Genomic DNA, 6,000 nt, shown 5'->3' with positions numbered 1-6,000 from the left:
TGTAACCACTTGCACATAATACGAGCAGCTGTTACTAACTTTCTTGGACCATTACTAACTTTTTGCTGCATTTTTGCTACCTACGTAGCAGACATAACTTGCAATGGTTACTACCTCTTGCGTACGGTACTAATGTTTTGCCACGGACCTGTTAAACGAACTTCTTGAACGATCCTTATATGTTATTATTACGAGCTTTTTAGAGCCTATTTACTACCTTGTGGTTCCATTCAAGTTCACTGAGGCGATATCAGTAAGCTTAGTACCCCGTCTTGGGTACTGTTATGTCTTTAACAATGCGAGAAGACAGCGAGTAATCATTACTGTAGTCGCTGCGTGCATGCGCCCCGTTACTTACCGATTCAGGTAGTCGGAACGAACGAAAGCGATGAACTCGGACAGCCAAAATAGAAGGCGAGGCAGCGCTGTCAGCTATCCACGCTTGCCGCCTTTATTTCTCGTGCGACACGCCCGGGAGCCGATACAGTTTAACACGTGAATCGTGTGCCTTGTCTGCACTGTTGCGGCTGGCCACTAAACCGCAATACTTCGGACCACGCTTGCGCTTCCGCGGGGTCGCTTCTGCCATTGTGGAAGTGCGCATCTTCGCACAGCAAGCCTGTCGGTTCAACGTACCCAGCTGACGGCCTCCCAGTTACCCGCACCGAGAGAAGAACGCGTGCGCACGTGCGCTACCGCTACGCTACCGTGAAAGGGGCTGAGTCGGCCGCGCCACGTTCCAGAGCTTTCCGACAGAGCCGCGGCGTGGCTGGCGCGGCGCTGTCGTCGCGCCGCAAACTTGAGCTTGGGTTCCCTATTGAGCTCCATTACTCCCCTTTCGGGTAATTTGACCTTAAAGTGTAGTGACGATTTGTTCATATGCGCAATGTCTTTATTTTCTTTCTCTTCCCCTTCTTAAGCATTCTATTTTCCCCAAACTCCATCGTTCGTTCTTGTGTTTTACAGGGATGACATCCAGGTTGCCCTTTTGTGAACATTGCAGCTGTTTAACCTAACAGTTAGTCCGTGCAGATACCAGAACACTATCATCATCAAGACCCGCCACGCGCCATTTTTGTCCTCTCCTTCCTCTTCGTCCTCTTCGTCCTTCTGCTTCCCTCCTAGAACACGCGCGCAGGCTTGTCCGGCGTAAGATGCGATAATTGACAGGCGACAGAACAAGTACACGGCGAGAGGAAGAAAATGATAGGAAGAAAGAGAAAGAGAGAAATAGAGATAAACAAAGCGAAGAAATACAGACAAATACATAACGCAGAAAAAATGGACATAGAAGTATAAAGAAAGAAGCAGACAGAAAACGAGATGGAAAAAAGGCGAAAGTTTGCACTCGGCCACGCAAGGCTTGAGGCAAAGCGCAACTGGCCAAGCACAGCGCCGCTCGTACTCGCTTTATTGCTACGCTGGATCCTGACGCAGAGCTCGCATGCACGCAGCATTCCACTCAGGATGTTCAGCAGTAGCTTCTCGTCGCCTCTTGTTCTCCCTGTCTCTGGCCGCTTTTTCTGGATCTGGTCGTCGTCGACAAGCCTCGATTCACGATGGGCTGCTTCTTCATCGGGTTACGTAGTACCTTTGCACGTCTCGTGGCGGTGTCTTATCGAGCGGTGGAAGCACGGCGGGACTCGGTTGCGCGAGATGTCTCCGTCACTGGGCGTACCTTAGGATAGCAGCTGCGTGCTTGTCGCTACTGCGCCTGCTCGGTTTGGGATGACGCCAGGCATTAGAGTAGCTGCGGCGTTGCCGGTTGCCATGGCAACGGCGCCAGTGGGTTTTCGTGAAACGCGTCCACATCAGCGGCGGCCTAAACAGCTTAGCTGTTAAAGAAGAAAGTGAAACACAGAATGTGAGAGAGATAGAATGAAAGAAAAAGAGAAAGAAAGAAACACATAGAAAGAGGTAGAAAGAATGAGGAATGGAAAAATAGAGAGAAAGAAAGAGAGAAACGAAGAAAGCTGAACAATGAAGAGAAACAAGGCAGGCGAAGCAGCTCTGCACTTTTTTAGTCTTGGCACCGCTAGGGGGAAGCTACCTTAATTTTTTACAAATTCATTTTGTTTTTATTTGAAAGAAGAGCGTTCTGTTTTGAAGAAACAAAATGGCGGCATGTGCGTTACCACCCGTGTCGTCGTTTTGTGTTTCATTTTGTTTTCGCCATTTATGAGTTATTTATTTATTTATTTGAAATACCCTCAAGATACATCAAGTACATTATAGAGGGGTGGGGCAAGTACACGATTATATGTAACACGGAACAAGATACGAAGAGAGAAGAAAAAAAAGCATAACAATCATTCAAGTGAGTACAGTATCAATATACAATAAAGACAAATAGAAAAGGATAACACCGATATAAACACTGGTTATACAAAACATACCGCTGGATTGACTAAATCCGATATGAATCTGTAAGGATAAGAAGACAATGCACAAGAGCACAAGGCCAATCTGAAGTTCTCCTGAAGGAGGTAAATGCTACGACGATACTGTTCTGACCGAAACGACGAAGCACATGGCATGGCTTCGATGCGCCGGTGGCGCGTGAGAGATAATGCTGACATGTCGCAGAGAATGTGGTACTCTCGCACGAGTTCTAAAAGACTTTTCCATTACTATGCCGTGATTGCAAGCAATGCCTGAAATTCAGAAAAACGTGCAGACCAAGCCGAATGAGCACTGAAGCGTCTGCGACACCAAGGCCTTTTTCTATTTTTCAATGCCAGTGCAAACGCTCACTCATCAGTATGAACCGTTGGTCCTTGGCATCCGCGACCGCCATAGGCAGAGCGCTGCCGGTGCCGATTAAAGAGGCCACGGTTGGTCCACTTTAGTTCACGGAAATGACCTGGTGGGGTGCCACCTAAAGGATACCACTAGGGTGCTTCGATGCGCCCGCCCCCGCTTAGGGTGCTGCCACCTTTTGTACCAGTTCCGCCATTGTAATGCCTACATTAACATTTCTAATTAATGAACTTCTTCAGAGTGATGAACTGTCTGCTACTCTTTACCATTCTGAGTCCGTTTGGTGCAAGGTCCGACTTAACAATAGAAAGTGCTTGGCACTTGGTTCCTTCTACCGATCTCCTAGCTCGACTAACCCAGAATCAGTCGACGAGTTATCACGATTTTTAAACACCATAAATTGCGACCTCATTCTTGGAGGAGACTTTAGTATGCCTCTGGTTGGCTGGAAAAAATGGTAAACCTGTGTTCTCCGACTCGAGTTCACTGTCCTGTTCTTTCTCAGAGCTTTTCACGACTAATGATCTGACTCAATTCGTATTTGAGTGCACGAGACAAGGTCACTCTTCTGTCAGCATTCTGGATTTGGTGTTCGCTAACTCTGAGTCGTTGCTCCATGGTGTAGTTGTCATTCCAGGTATTACTGACCATGACTGCGTCGTTGCCACTTGGAATAATATATCACTAAGATCAGCTCACAAACAACCTCGAAAAGTTTATTTTTATGAGCGATGTGACTATGCGTCATTATCTCAAAAACTTTGTCGTTTCTACCTTGAATTCTGTGAAGTCGCCCAGTCACTCAACATTGATGAATTGTGCACTGTTTTTCGTGATAAACTGATGACTTTAGTTGAAGAATACATTCCTTCGAAACTGTCAACAAGTCGACGAACCATAGGTAAACAAGAAAATTCGAACTTTAATTAGCAGGAAACGCCGCCTCTACGCTGCATATATAAAAAATTGCAAACAGAGCGTGTACCAAGAAATGCGCAACATAGGCTACAAAATAAAACATTCCATTAAATCAAAAAAGGAGAAATTTATTCTTCGCTCGATGTAGCGCTCATAAATTATTCTAAAGAATGCTGGAAGTTTATCACAGTTAACAGTAAAGAGGTGAACGCGATAACAAATCGATTAGTCGACGGACCAGCAGTGTTTGATCACTACGGGAAGGCTTGCTCTTTTAACTCCTATTCTAAATCCGTGTTTTCTAACATGTGCGCTAATCAACTTCTTGTAACGCCAGATTTACCCTACGAGAATATGCCCCTGGGTAATGTCACGTACAGTGGCGTTTTTAAGCTGCTTAGTAACTTGAAAAACAATTTAGCTGGAGACCCTGACGGCATACCAACCAAGGGTATCAAAGCATGGCCTCAGGAAATTGCGAACATCTTAGTTGTTTTGTACAATAAATCTCTACACAGTAGTTCAGTTCCAACACAATGGAAAACAGCAGGTGTTGTTCTCTTTCATAAAAGTCGTCCCAAACATTCTATACAAAACGGTAGACCAATTTCGCTAACTTCTGTATGTTGCAAAACATTGGAACATATCATTTACAGTGGTGTGATGAAACACCTGCAAAACAATGGTTTCTTCTCCCATGCTCAACATAAATTCTGGTCTGGCTTGTCCTGCACAAGGCAGTTGGTTGAATCTTGCCATGATCTTTTTTACTCCTATGATTCTGGATTTCAAGTAGATAGTATTTTTTTGAATTTCAAAAAGGCCTTCGATACTGTTCCTCATGATTTGTTATTGTATAAATTATTATCTCTGTATTCACCCTGCTATAGCCGATTGGATTAGAAATCACCTTTCCGGAATAACACAGCATGTTACGATTAATATTGTTAGGTCAACTGGAATTACCTTTATTTCAGGCGTGCCACAAGGATCTGTTTTGGGACCTTTGTTAGTTTTGATTTATAACAATGACATTGTACGGGTTCTTCAATGCAATGTCACACTATATGCGCATGACTGCGTCAGTTAGAGGAACATTATAAAAGAACACAATGTTAGCCTACAGACCAATTCAAATAGAATTCAAAGTTGGTGTTCCACATGCTGTATGTCTTTGAACAGTGTTAAATGTCAATTTATATATTTTACCCGCAAACATTTGCCTGTGTGATCAGACTATTACTTGGACGATATATCACTTGAACGAGTACGACCTTACAAATATCTTGGGGTTTATTTTTCAGAAAATCTCTCCTGGACTAGCCAAATTGAACATGTACCCTAAAATCTTACCGAATGCTCAACCTCATTAGACGCAATTTTCACAAAGCCCCAAAAGCGTTAAACAACATTAAAATGCGAATGTTCGCCCTATACTTGAGTACGCTTGCGCAGCATGAGACCCCGACACCTCCTGTCTTATGAATAAATTTCAGCGTATCCAGAATCGCGCCTTCGCACGCTATTTACCCTTGAAATAAATTAACTTTCCCAGCAGGCCAACGAAGCTGCTAAGTGACACGGTCTCTCCGTGGGCTCCAAGATAGCAGCCCAGGCCAGAAACCCGCGGAAAGTAAAGAAAAAATTATTCGTTCAATACCTACATTATTCACTCACTAACTGCTTATTCATTTGGCTTAAGATATGCATTCCTTGTGTTTTCTCTATAGAAGGAAATATATGTGAAGGAGTACATTGCGTCGCATTTCTTTAGAACAAGTCGTATGACAGTTCAGAAGCCACTGCAGCCTAACCGAAGTGACCAAACGACAATATTTTTACGGCTGGCATCTGTAACAGAATTAATCTAATGTGTTATGTAAGGAACCTTTATGAATGTACGTACTCTAGCTTTAAGTGTTCTTTGTCTATTATCGAGTCACATTTGTTGCGCGATCAAAAACGTTCTTACTGGATATCTAGTAAAATTTCACGTAGCTGTTAAGTGCACGCTGCACACTTTAGAACTACACAATTAATACATTGTGCTGTCGACGTTTCTTCTTTTTATGCAGCATCAGCAAGCTAGCAAGCACTCTGCGTCCTGCCGTCCTCTCCACCTTCAAGTGCAGCAAAACATTTGCGTTGCTGCAGGTGTCTCTGTTGTAACATCTTATTGTGTGCTATACGAAAGGACAAAGTTCTTGGAAACAACCACTGCAGTAGCTATGTGGGGAACACAATTGGCGTATTTGTGTTTTAAAGAACTCTCAACTCTTTAATGCGAGTTGCATCCTGCTTGAAATTCTTTTTAAAAAATGT

This window comes from Rhipicephalus sanguineus, chromosome 8 (genome assembly GCF_013339695.2).
Source record: "Rhipicephalus sanguineus isolate Rsan-2018 chromosome 8, BIME_Rsan_1.4, whole genome shotgun sequence".
In the NCBI taxonomy this organism is placed as follows: Eukaryota; Metazoa; Arthropoda; class Arachnida; order Ixodida; family Ixodidae; genus Rhipicephalus; species Rhipicephalus sanguineus.
This window is presented reverse-complemented; position numbering follows the sequence as displayed.